At 39.6% G+C, this 14,678-nt stretch overlaps 1 protein-coding gene across 2 annotated transcripts in view; it reads right to left on the bottom strand.

The window, feature by feature from the left end:
• Window positions 1-14,445, bottom strand: part of bach2b (BACH transcriptional regulator 2b) — a 136,189-nt gene extending 121,744 nt beyond the window's left edge. For both annotated transcript variants that reach the window (XM_078174085.1, XM_078174086.1), the window contains exon 1: window positions 14,140-14,445. The gene's annotated coding sequence lies outside the window, so the exon portion shown is untranslated. The remainder of the gene's footprint in view (window positions 1-14,139) is intronic.
• Between the last annotated feature and the right edge of the window lie 233 nt (window positions 14,446-14,678).

The following is a 14,678-nucleotide window of genomic DNA, read 5'->3' as shown; positions in this document are numbered from 1 at the left end:
TGATGTGAAGCAATGTGGGAGATAGTTAAGAGGAAGTTTCATCACTCAACGTATCTTCATACTGCAATTCGTATGATATCTTATGAAAAGTTATGCACACGGTTCATATAATATCTTACGATTTAGCGCCCCTACTGGTTAGGTTAAATTTAGGAAAAGAATCACGGTTGAGCTTTGTTACATGATACTTAATATGACATGACAACAGGACTTTAAGTATGTACATAAATAACTCAACGACGTTGGCTTTTTGTTTACACATGGGACAAGAACCCCGGTCTCCTGGATCTAATGCTGCCTTCTGGTAAAAGTTGGTGGCTGGAATTTGCCAGTTGAAATTTCTAATTTCCAAGCATTCCAAGTGTACAACGCCAAACATAAACAAGAACATGGCTGACTGTGACAAACTTAAGTTTCTTTGTCAAGCCTTGTCATGTGTAAATAATATCCGATGAATTAGCACCCAACGAATGACGTTACATAATTGAGGTAAAGTTACTTTGGTTAAGTTTAGGCCAAGAAACATGGTAGTGGGTCTTTAGGTATAGTCGAGTAAAGTTATGTACGTTAGGTTTAGGAGAAGAAACATAGTAATGACAAACCTTAAAATACCTCAGAGGTTACACCAATCCGAACAGCTGAAAGTCCTGTGTTGTTTGACCAATCCACCACACTAACCTGCTTCCTTAAACAGACTTGGTTTTTATCCTACTTTCTTCCCCCCTTGCGTCAGTGCATCAATCACATGATCACACATGGGATATACACAAATTACAGGCTCACTATTACGTGGGTTACATACCAATTGTGGTGCATTGTTTTTTTTCATAAGAATACATATGAACAGCGCATTAGAACAGCCTGGTGAACATTCAGTTGAACTTTCAGCAGCGCAGTCTCCTTGCATATGTAAGTGAAACAGAGGAGGGAAAACAATGCATGCTGGAAAAGATGCAATTATACATTACTGTACATAACATAGCACTTTTACTTAGAAATGTATCTAAATATATCATTCACTAATGAATGCTATTCTGCGTATCTAGGAGGAGAGTGGAAGTTTTTGAATTCCGATTTGTCTGGATCACAGCAAAAGTCCTGTGTTTGTTTGGCCTTCTATACTGCATCGCCTAGCTTCATCCTTTGTATGTGTCATATGACGGATGACAGCCTGTAGCACATAGGTCATGTGGTCACAGCCTCCTCTCTCACAATTATGCGGGTGATATGCACATAACAGTGCATTACTTTTTGCATGTGTAAGTACGAGCAGAGAATGACAAAAGCCTGCAACACTTAATTGGTCTTTTTGAAGAGCAAATCCATAGAGTCCATTCTGTCATTTCTAACATCAAAATGATACAGAGTGCTGTTTTTTCTCTCGAAGAAACAGAGGCACTTTGGGCCAAGTGTGTGATATTGATAAGCGGAAAGAATTTTATTCTGTAGTTTGTCCAACTTATAGAATTCACACTAATTAGTGACAGCTGAGAAAGTTTGCTGGCAACAGTTGACAGTTCATTAAAACTATGTCTCTTGTGATTTGACAACTGTTAATCACTCAGCTGTACCTGCACTGTATTGGGGTTTAGGCAGAAATCAGAAACAGGTATCTCAAAACCAGTACAGATAAAATCAAAAGTATCTGCATGCAGAGATTCAATGAGGGTTAAGTGAAGAAATGTGTTTTGTTGTACTTTGAGTGAACTGTCACTTTACAGATGGATGTTGTGCAGTCAAGTTCATGATCTTATGTTATTGTCAAGTTCACCATCGTGCAGCAATAATGATGTACATGAAGGAGCATTTCTCATGTCTCTTGCGTAAGCTCACAAAACAAACAATAGATGGTATTGTTGTGAGTATTGAGTGATCAATAGTTATTCCCTGACATTTGTTTACTCCGACCTCAGAGAAGCATTATTTTCTATTTATACAGTGTTCATCAGCCACAGATGTCAGAGCTCCATGTTAACATGCCTCACAGACATAGTGGGAGTGTTTTGTTTTTGCAGGGTGTCTCTGATGTGCAAAGCAGTGCAAATAAATCCATCTAGGGAGGAATTCTGACCTCTGCCACAGCCTGTGTCACCTCCAAGTTCACAGCGATCGCTGAGAGGCTCTGGTGGTGGACAGACAGCAACGTCCTGCCACGAGGGTCATCCGAGCTCCCTACCCTCCTTCACTAAAACAATGATCTCACTCCCCATACCAGGAATCCGCTGATTGTTTGAAATACCTTCCACTATGCTTGACTGAGCGCCACTTCTTTTTCCCATCGACCCGGAGGACGGCGAGAGAGGTGGGGGAAAACAAAACGACCTTGGCAGGAAATGTACAGCCCTCTAGTGAGATGGGAACTAGCTGCATTTGTAACTCAGTAAGGCTCATCGGAAAACACAGAGAATGACTTTTGGCAGGGAAGTGAGGAATTTGAGAATGACGCTGAAGGTAAGATGTGCAAAAAATATGTGCCTGGCCGGTACAGGTCTTTTAGGCCAGTATACCTTGATAGTAATAAAGATTCAAAAACAATGATGTCTGATATTCTTCTTTTTTATGTAACACTACATAATGTAAACGATTTGTTATAAAAAATATAATTCACAGTTGAACAATAATTTTATTATTGGAGATGACATGATGATGGTAAATACTATTCAAATTAAAACTGATTTTAACTCATAATTATATTTAAAAAGCAACACTTTTTTGGGAAGGACTGAAAGTAAAGGAACGGATTATCGATAACAGTCAAATTAGAGCCTGGCATTAATTAATTTGTAATCTTGCAACATACCCTCATACAACCGTTCATGTGATATCCTATGAATTCGCACCCCAAGTATAACGTCACGTACGTAGAGTTACGAACTTAGTATAAAGTTATGGAGGTTTAGGAAAACAAAGATGTGAGGACATATCTTAAAATGATTTAAAGTCCACTCAGAGTTGACATGGTTACGGCGGTCTCTTTGGGGAAATCCTGGGGTAGAACTCCATGTTGTGTGACCCAGCTTTGACGCCAGCATCTTTTTCCGATTGTTCCCAATGAGGAGAGAGTGCCGAGCCCAGCGTCTTTCTTTTTTTTTAATAATCCGGCATTTTGCTTTTCAGAAAGGCACTGGGCTTATAACTGCGACTCCTTTAGCTACTGACTACCCTGAAACTCTCACAACAAAGACAGAAAAGTCAGGAGTGGGAGCAGATCGGCCAGACCCTGAATGTTGCAGGTAAGTCTTGTGCTTTTATCACCATACACGTTTGCAAGCTTGTTGTTAGCTGTATAGTCAACCTGCTGTTAACGTAGCATTACGTTAGCTACCTAGCTAGTGTTATTTAAGAGTTTACAGATTTTAAAGTGGAAACAAACACAGCAGAATCATTTTCCATTTTCCTCAGAGTGTGGCAACATCCTCAGTTTCCAGTTACTTTGGTTGTTCCATCGTCCACCATTTCCCCTACTGAGGATTTACATTAATACTCTTTGGTAACTGGTGCTATCCTCTTCCTATTTTAGTTGTGCAGTGGTTGATGCACTTCCTCTTCGCGCCAACCGTTGCCTTCGTTTTCCCGGGAGACTGTACCCATAGTTTAAGTGTGGCTTATAGGGAACCAATCTTAATGCTGATTGTGTCATTATTCTATGGCCATTACAATGTGCAATCAACATTTACTTCATAATGATATGTTAAAGCAAAACTTCCCCACTTAAAATATACAAAAATGCTGCCATTAAAAAAGCCAGCATGTACACCATTACCGATATTTTTTTTATATTTAAATGTTGGCAGGAAGTGTTGACTCTTACTGGTCGGGCTCTAGAAAACAATACCTGGACTCTGAGTTTGTTCTTAGAGGAAAAGACTGATTTGACAGAGTATTTCTCCAGTGTGTATTAAGATGACAGAATTCCACTGAGCTGAGCTCACAAGTGGCCTTAAATGAACTTTGGTACAGGTATTTATCACAATAGCTGTGACACCCAATCCTCCCTGCTGCTGTCTGAGTGTAAACACAAACCATAAACACTCACCCAAAACACCCAGTGGTGACTGTAGTATTCACACACTTTCCGATGTAGAAAACAGTGAGGATTACAGCAACTGGCAGGCTTTTCGTTGTTGCAATGTGCACTTCAATGTCAGTAAACAGAACAAAAGGGTGTCACAGAAGGATATGATCTCAAACTTCAGAGGAGGAAACACACAGCAGCATTCTTCTGCCTGTGCAGGACGGGGGAGAACCGTGCCACGAACATCATTCTAACATCATTTATACCGATTTCTTTATATATTTAGAAACACAAATGTTGGTGACAACAACTATTGCCTGCATTCCATCAGATACTGATGTGTTTACAAACGTGTTACACATGGTGTTATCTGGCTAAAAACAGAAGAGGCACAAATTAATACTTGTTGTAACAGTTTGAAAAAAACTTTTTAGTAAAAGTAACTCTGAGGTACTGTAAAAGGTAAGTAGCAGCTGTCTTGCAACAATTTTACTTTACACTCGCGTGTGTGAACTTCAAACTCTTTGAGCAAGCCTGTTCACACTACTGCAGCGTCTTAGTTCTGGTGAAACTTGTATCATTTCTATATTTATTTCTTTTTAATTTGTTATTTCATAGACTTTTGATTACTTATTTTTTCTTTTAATCTATTTATCTGTGCTTATTCCTGTTCTTGTGCTGCTACAACGCCTGAATTTCCCCTCTAGGATTAAAAAAAGGGTTATCTTAGTATATTTATTTTTACTTTACTTCACTCTTACTATATGTACAGATTAATTAGTTTTCAAGTCAAGTTATTTTACTAGGTTGGTAAATTTATTTAATTCTAATATTTCTCCTAATTAAGCTTTTGACTTGGTTTGTCTTTATTAATACTTTTCTTACTCTCTATGAATAACATATGTAATATGACAATTATGCAACCTTGGTGAAGGTATACACTCTCTAATATTTATTTAAGTAATTCATATGAAGACCATATTGTGATTTATCTTATTATATCTCCGATAAAAACAGTTACTGAAACAATTTGGTATTATCATAAAGGAAATCCTATTTTTGAATACATCTATAGGTAACAGAGAGGTGAAGTCGTTCCCCTTCCAGTGGACCACCATGGGATCTTATTTCGGAGAAAAATACGTATCGTAGTGAACTGCGAGAGACAAATAATTTTTTGTTCTCGTTAAAATTTTGCCATGAATTTCACATACCATGATTGTCAATTTAGAAGATAATTCTGCACGTCAAGAAAGTCACCGTTTGTTGTAAAACCGCTGAAGTATAAGACTGTAAATACATAATTAGAACATCTATGTGACATCATAGCTTTCTTCTTTGCTGAAACTACAATGCCTACGTGTTCTTGAGCAATGGCTCTTCCTCGTTCTTTTGCCCCTCAGATGATAAAAAGACCAGAAGTCACTGGATAAAACACATCAAGTACGATTATGTTACATTTGTGAATGGAACATATTTAAGTTACCTAGCTAGCTAGCTGGTGCTGGTGAAGTTTATCATGCGAGACAAGAGATGTACTTCACTGAGCAATTTTGCACATAACTTAATAGCACTACGACAAGCCTACTACAAACTGCGACTCTCTTGACTTTCAAAATTATCTCATAAAATGAGGAACACCGTATGTGTAATTCATGGCACAATTCAAACAACATCGAAAAAATATTTGTCCCGATCCACTGGCTAATAACTAGCTTACATATTTTTTTCCGAAATGAGGTCCAATGGGGAACACCAAAAGGGGGGGATTTCTCTCTATAGTCATGTAATGTTAAATTTCTTTCTCGACCTTGGAAACCGTGTTTGATAAAACAATCCCAACGTCATCTGTATTTAATGTTCTGGAGCTTTCAATCATATCAAATGATCTCCATCTGCAAATAAAGACTGTGTGATACAATCGAAAGCTCCAGAACAGCTACTAAATGGACCTTCAACCAGAAATATACTCCGCACAACAACAATTTTGATTTTTCTGTTATTTACACAATAATGATGCATTACAAAGAGCACTGTAACAAATGAAAAGACTCAGACTGACACTGTATGTGTGAGGTGTAAGGTGGACAGAGTGAAGCGGTGGTGTAGCGGTGGCTGTTCTCTGGTCAGTGAGGGCTTCCACTTTATGTGTGAGTCAGCAGCTGCACAGAGAAAACTGCTGACAGACAAGAGAAGGACTTTAAATTGGAACTACTACTGTGCGCTTCCCAGGGGGACACTGAGGAGAGCTGCAAACACCAGAGGAGGCCGGACCCTAGAGAGACACACTGTTTACACTGCATCATTTTAACAGCAAACTGCTCTAATTTGATATGGTATGCATATCATTTCTATGGTGGCAGCAGGGGGGGGGGGCACTGGGGACCACACAGACAACAGTGTTTACTATGAATAACCTCAGCAACCCTAAGAAAATCCAACATGAATATATGGAGGAGCTGGCCCAGCTCCATGCCGTGGTAATGGCTCTGTTACTGTTACCAAGGTGAATATCTAGACACAACCAAAGCACTTGATGTGACTCTCTGGCCGCCATTTTCCCAGTGGGCACAGGGGGGAGAACTGTAGCACACATGTCAGTCATTGTGTGACACTTGGAATATAAAAGAAAGACCACACACAAGTCAGTAGAATTTAAAGCAACATGCAAAAGCTTCATCATCAAAGCACTCATTTAAATATGGAGGCGTGTGTTTCATACAAGGCTGTGTGCGTGTGTGTGTGTGTGTGTGTGTGTGTGTGTGTGTGTGTGTGTGTGTGTGTTCAGGAGCGAAACAACCATAACACATGCTCAAGTTTCATAGCTATTTTTATCAAGATAGGTGTCCCAGTGGCAATTTCACAACCAAACTGTCCAACTGACAACAGAAAAAGTGACATGTAATTGGGGCCACAGGAATAACAAGTATTTGAGCTCTTAAATTAATTCTGAAAACAAAAGTATAAAAGTACACTGAGTACAAAATGAGGAATATGAGAATTGAGACTGACATCCAGTGTCCGAGGCTCACAAAACTACAACAACATCACAATGCAATGCCCAGCATTTTACAGACATGAAAAGTAATGTTGAGTGTCTCTGCTGCTGTCAGTGATTGTGTAAAATGATAATAAGTGTCCAGAACTAAACTATTGAGTGTCTGTTATATAAGGAGGAGTGAGTGACTGAACAAAGGAGTGATGTAAGACTTTGAGTGTGCGGATATAATGGTATTGATGATAGCCGTGCTATTTAAAAATGAAATATTGATATCATGTTAATAATACACATATGATGATATTGTGTAAATAATGCAGCGTCTTTTGAATAATTTCCGTTTCTTTACGTTCTTGCTTTGTCTCCCTCCCTCAATGCCATCCGGTTGCCTTTTTGCTATCCATAAAGTGCGATTGCTCTTTATGTACTCTTTTGAACAGTCATGGTTACGGACACTTTCTTAGCCTCCCTGCACCCTTAATATGAGTGTAATTCATTGGCTAAAGAAAGAGACAAAACGCACAGCAAACAAAGATAAACATGAATTTGCCTGACAGCATTATTGTTATTCATTTTTTCCAATTTTCTATAGGTATTGCGATAACATCGGGATCATGCTAGCCCTATTTCAGACATAGCAAAAAAATAAATAAAAATTTTCGCAGGATTTTAAAAAATTTCTGATTTCATTCTGAAATTCAATAATTACGAGAAGAAACTGAGAATTGTCACTTTTAGTTTGAGAATGTTATAACCATAGCAAGAATTCTAGGAATTGAGATTTGTAAGAAAAAAGAAAAAATAAATCTTGGATTTCAGTTTTCAGTTTTCAGAATTCTAAAAATTAAATCTAAGCTCAAATAAAAAAAATATATGTATATATCTTAAAAGTTCTGCCAATGAATCAAAATGTTGATCTTTTTCTTAGAATTCGTTTTCTGAATTTGGGAGAAAATCGGGGCCATGTGAACAAAACTGAGTTTCTTTAAATAAATACATGACCAAATAACAAGACTTCTCAGTTTGTTTTTTATAATTAGAAGATTTAGGTGAAATAATATGGTAAAATGAAAACAAAAATGAATGAATGAATTGAATTTACACTTATTGAATTACGCATTTAAGTTTAACTAAAAGCTGTCTGAGGTCAGCTTTCATTGTAATTTTGACACGTATATAACAAATCCTAAACATGTTTAATTTTTCTTATGAATCTGGGGGAAGATTAAAGCTATGTGAGTAAAACTTCAATTTCAATTTTAGAATTGATTTTTTGAATTGTGAAAAGATAAATGTGAGAATTCCAAGACTTTTTTTAAATTTCAGAGTTCAATTGTGAATTTAACTCAATGCCAAGAATTAAGGTGGCATTCTGAAAAAAGTTAACCTTCAATTTAAGTCAATTCTGAGATTAAATCTGACATTAAAATTCAGAAACTGAAATCATGTTTTTTTTTCTTCCAAGTGCTAATTTTTTTTACATGATTCAGTGGAAGATAGAGGCCACGTGAAGAACATTGCACTGAAATATGAAATTAATTAATTTTTTTTTTCTGAGATTTAAGTAAAATTGTTAGAATTTTCAAAATCCCGTCAGAAATCTCAGAAAGATTTGTAGATTTAAACAATGCCCAGTAGGGCTGGGCAACATATAGAGATTATATCAATATTAGGATATGAGATTAGATATGGTCTAAAATTTTGGATAACTTAATATCGTAAGTGTTGTCTTTTCCTGGTTTTAAAAGCTGAATTACAGTTAAGTGCTGTAATTTCCTGAACTGACCCGGCTGTTCTAGCTGTTCTATTTTTTGCTTTTACCCACTTAGTCATTATATCCACATTACTGATCATTATTTATCAAAAAATCTCATTGTGTAAATGTTTTGTGAAAGCACCAGTAGTCAACCCTACAATATTGTTACATTACCGATATCAAGGTGTTTGATCAAGAATACCGTGATATTTTGATTTTTTAGAATGAAGTCAGTGTCATTAGAGGCAGAAAAGAATGCCAATACTTAAACCTCAGGACTTTAATTTCTGATATTAAACTCAGAACTGATTATAGTCTCAGACGCTCAGTGGCTGCGAGTTTAAACAGACTTCAGCAATGCTCTCCACTGCCTTGCCAGTAGTAGTAGTAGTGCTGCGCTAATCCAATACAAACAGGTCATTACACTGCACTAAATGTTTTCTCTCCATTCACTGAACACCACTTTACACACAGCTCATTCTTCTAAACCGCTTCAATAACTACTAAACCTCCTGCCCTCCCTCTTCCACTCTTCCACTGTTTTATTTTCCGAAGCTATTAGGACCAGATGTGCATCATTTCATTAGCTCAATATGTTTTGCACAGTTGTAAACTTATGGATGACCACAGGATGGGTTACTAAAGAGGATTAACTCAAGAGTTTATAAGGCGAAGCTTTCAGCTCGAGGCAGCGGGAGAAGTCTGTGAGATCATCAAATAGCTTTGACGCAACCATCAGGATGATTTACGTGTCTTGATAATTTCTAACAGGCAACACAAGGAGAAAAAAACACTCAAACCAAAACAGAACAATCAGGAATCTGCCTGTGGTGTTTTAGATTCTGATAGCTTCTTGGCAAGTGCCTCAGCAAACACACAGACAGGCACCGACTCTGCAACCGCAGACTGATGGCAGCTGGGTCTGCCGGGATAATGCAAGCTGATTTCACATGGTGAGCAATAGTGCCAGTGCACGTCGCTGCCGTGAACGGTGGGAGAGGAGGAATGAGCAGCCATGATATGACGGAGAGAAGAAGGGATCACAAAAGAGAGAGAGGGGAAACAATAGCCCTTGGTGTAAAGTGCAGGATCTTAGATTTCTCCCAGCAGTGCTGTTCCTCACACTGGCAGCAGCCCAGTCAAACATGCCTTTGTGCTGACGTGGGAGAGCTATGGGAACGTGTTTTTTTTCTTTCTTTTTTTTCTGGCCAAGGCACTGACTTGGGATGTTGAGCTGAGCTGGTGGGGGTTACTCAAATATCCTCAGTGATGCAAACGATCCTTTAATGATGCGGAGAGAAATAAAATCTATGTGAGAGACGGGGATTTGCAGCTTTTTGTTCCTTTCTTTAGGAGGAACTGCTTTTCAATAAAACCGCACTCTGTATACGATTCATAGGAAGCAAAAAGGATGCTGCTTTACCACCTTAGGGGGTTGCAGGGATCTGGAGAAATCCATCTGCGATCTCATAAAGAGATCACTCCATCACATCCTACTCCAACTGCAATTTCATGAATCATTAACCCATAAGTGCTTGGTTACTTTTGAACACAAGCAGCTTCTTTTGTCATCACCATTTTAATTAGCTTGATAGGAACTTCAGCAACATAAAGCACGATTACTACAGGCTCGGTGGAAAGCTGGAGGAGCTAGACCAGGATGGAAAGCATAGAGGAGGGGGGTGGGGGTGGGGGGGGGGCGGCAGGGTCACACGGAGGGATCCTGTTGCCGTGTGGGATTTCAGCTGTGGCTTGGAATCCTGAGGGACTCATTATGTCGAGATCCCCAAAACAGCCTCGCGCAGGCTGAGAGATGTTCCCAAGCCAAGCTCAACTTGAGAGACGTTGTCCTTGTTATATAATAACAAGATAATGACATATCTGTTTTTAAAGGACATGGTTTATTTATTTTGATGCACTTGCAGTTGTGACAGAACGTTGGGGCCAAACAAAACAGAGGAGGAGGAAGCTTAAAAATGTTCAAGTGTTTTGTGCATCATTTTCATTGTTATTAATTGTGGATGCTTAGAAAAAAAACTTTTAAGAGATGTGTTGTCTGTGAACACACAGAATAAGCTTGTAGCTCCCATTTTGGACATTGAGGTGTTTTGGAGGGTTTAGCCAAGGCCGTAACCAAGGCGCCAACACTAGGGGGACCAAATACCAATACATGAGGGCTACCTGACAAATATAACATAATAAAGACATTAACATTAGCTAAACATGTATACGTCATGCAAAAAATATGATATTTAATGGACATCTGAATAAATCAAGTATGAAGATACAACAAATTAGAAAATGTTTTGTTCCTTTTTTTATCCCTCCAAAAGAGGTAGTTGTTGGTCATTGCATTATATGATGCAGCAATGTTTATTTCCAGTGTATTGACTGCTGTTTACGAGGACACTGTGATGTCACAGCTGCTCTGACTTCAACAGGCCATGACTAAATACAGGCTTTTAATATAATATCTCATATTTGCTCTCAAGAATTCTTTCTTTCTTTCTTTCTTTTTATTGTCTGGTCATAATGCTATGTGGGGTGGACAGTGGGGGTATATGATGCCATCAGTATTTCTTATGCCCTAACAAAGGCCTTGACCCCAAGAAACATTAATAATGTGACTTTTACGTTGCAACATTTACAGTAAGGGCAGAAGAGAGGGGGGATTAAAAAAAGGTGATGCAATAACTGGGCAATAATTCAATAGTATCTTTACTGGCATTCAGTAAATGTATATTGCGATAACATACTCATATCATGCTATCATTTTATAGCATTATGTTGGCAATCTGATTGTTTTTTAAGGTCATTTTGAATGGATGTAGTATGATATAATGTATGTCAATGGCGGAAAAATATTCTTATTCAAATTTTAAAATTGATTTCAATAATCACCTATACCTAATGTGATGATAGTATTGGTTGGATTATTTTGTGTACACCTACTCAGAAGTATTGTTATTTAGCCAAAAGCAAACTAAATGTGGGATTAAAAATGACTGGATGTCAATGGACAGGTATTTTCTGGATGCAGGTATGAGCTGAGGAGCCTACAGAAACCCCAAACCCCACACAAAGCTACAACAATTGAAAAGTCTTATTCCACATAATGAGAGCAGACTAAAAACACTGCACAAATGCTCTAGTCCGTGAATACATCTCAACATAAATTTGACTGATGCTTGCTGAGAAATATGTCTCGATCCCTAACCTATTAAACTGACTGATGTTAAAATATTTGAAATAAATTATTTGTTTTATTCTCACGATCTAATGAGGAAAATTTGGTACCAAGGTCAAAATGTCATGTGCCACGTAATCCTTCTTTCTTGATGGGCAAAGAAAAACACTGAACGGTGATGCAGATATACTGTAAATATCACAGGATACATCCAATGATAATATAAGCAGGGGAAATAAAGCGCTGGCAGATATGATGAAGTGGCATTTAAGCCTGACTGAGTCACTGTGGGGTTTACAGTTTTGGACACCCCTCCTCCCCCCTCTCTTACAATAAGCAGGGGATTGCCATGCATGGGAAAAGAAAGGCAGCGGGGCTACTGTACAGAACAAAAGGCTCCCTGCGTAAAACTGCGCATGAGTGCTGCCGCTATATGCACGTGTTGTGAAAGCAGAGCAATGCCAGTTTTCATTACAGCCCCCTTTAAAATGTCAACGGTTAGATTTTACTACGACACACGTACAGCCTCTCAGCACGGGCTCAAAATCACCTGCAGCACATCTAATAACTACAGTGTGAGAATTCCATAAGAATAATGGCAGAAAAAGGCGACACGTGATGTGAGGAATGGTTATGGACGGTGATGCTGCGACCCCCCCCCCCCCCCCCCCAGTGCCATCATCGCGTTGCATCAGCACAAACAGACAAAGAGGTTGTGATGCCCTGGATGTCACCGCTCCCTCAAAATGCTGTATCACCGCGTTAATGGCAGCATCACTCCACTCCCTTATGATTCCAGGCACCTCGTCGCAAACACGTGGCCATCAAACAATAGTATCCCGAATTAAACACATTCAAAGCTGCCTTGTTATTTTTGCCACGGACGCAGCACTCAGTGCCTGGACACTGTGGACACACGCGTCTTTTAATTCCACGAGAAACTCAAGAAAGCAAATGTGAAAAGAAAGCTGAGATGATTTATTCTCATTGTAAATGTTGTCACCAGTCATGTTAAATATCAAATGGACATCTTGAACACGTCAATGGCTCATATACGCATGAAGCATCAAACTGTTTTTTTCTAAGGGATTTTTTTGACCAAAACGGGGTTTTCCCACAAAAAATCCTCTTTTATTTATCACATCAACTTATCACCGACTTGCATCACAGCATATATCACCACTCCACCGCTGACTCCTACATAATAAGACTGACAGGGACTGACTAAGCCACTGCTGCAGCACCCGATCCACATGACAATGCAGGACCGCGCGTAAAGGCGCAGCTGTTTTGATAGAGTCACCACTTGGTTTTAGAAAAATCTCCAAATGTTTTCTTTAATTTGGGGCGTGCTGATGAGAGTGGGGCTCGCTCCCGATGCTTTTGAACATAAGGGGTTAATGATAATGAAAATATGGGTTCTTAAACGACACCGTCGAGCGATTGAGATGATTCCATTGGCTGTCGGAGCGAATATGGCTCGTCCTTACACAGCAAATATTTGGATGATTTTTTTTAATGTGGATTAATGAGCAGGTGTCATAATGTATTATTTCAGTTAGGAGAGTGGGGGAAATGTTTAAGTGCACAGCATAGTAATCATAATATAAAGATGATGATAAAATAATTAAAAATAGCTGCAAATTAATTTGATGAATGCACATGTAATGAATGAGGGAGGCGTTTAATGACGCTGCAAGTGACAGCGACTTTTTATGGAGTATTTTTTTTCCTGGTAGAAGCAGCGGTATGCCTGACCCTCCTCTGGGATCACCAACGCATCTACTTTTGCACACACACACACACACACACACACACAAACAGAGAGAAAAGGGGGGAGCGCACACGGCGTATTGACTCAAAGCATAACAGGATGTGGTACAGAGTTTGTGTTTCACTCCCAAACCCGCGTTCACACCCCAACACATTACACCGTTCAATATTCGCACCACCGCCGAGCTTTCAAGAGTCATGCATGCGGTTTTTCTTTTTCTTTTTTTTTTCTTTTTTCAGTAAGTGACTTTGTTTTCCATAGATCACAGTAAGGACTCTCCCGGCTCAAGCCCACCGCTGCGACACTTATGCAAGTTTGCAACTCGGGTCATGAGAGCAAATCAACAATAGGCTGAGATTTGACAAACACAGCGAGATGAGAGAGGGAGAAAACGTGCATAGCAGCTCACCTTTTACTTTCTATTCTCCTCGTATTCCAGCCCTTTTGTCCGTTTCCCACATTAAGTTCTCTCACATGATGACTCGCTTTGTCGTTTCCTCAAAGCCTCCCGGCTGCAGATAGGTGACTTCTTCTCCCGCCGCTGCAACTCGCTTATTTCTCACTTAACAGAAAAACAACGTCTGTGTGTGACTCTACGTTGTTGCCGCTCCGTGCGTGCGTGTGTGTGTGTGTGCGTACGACTGCGCGCGCTCTTGAGTGTGTATGCGTGCGTGGTGATCCAGCGCGGCGTGCCGCTCCGTCTCCGCTGTTTGTTACACTCGACTGGAACGCCTACTCTCAGTCGCTACATTGTTGACATTCGGCCGCTGACGTCACTCTATCCCCTCATTCACAACATCGTTAGCGCCGCACCGCTTTGCGTTGGTTGCAGCGGGAAGCGCGCGCGTACTCAGCGGATCGTGCGCAGAAGAGCTTGGAGAATCGCACTACTGGCTGCTCGCTCAAATCCCTCCCCTCGTGCTCGCTGGTTCGGCGGCCTCGCGCCCC

This window comes from Epinephelus lanceolatus, chromosome 13 (assembly GCF_041903045.1).
Source record: "Epinephelus lanceolatus isolate andai-2023 chromosome 13, ASM4190304v1, whole genome shotgun sequence".
Classification (NCBI taxonomy): Eukaryota; Metazoa; Chordata; class Actinopteri; order Perciformes; family Serranidae; genus Epinephelus; species Epinephelus lanceolatus.
The sequence above is the reverse complement of the archived record's forward strand: the minus strand, read 5'-3'. Positions and strand labels throughout refer to the sequence as shown.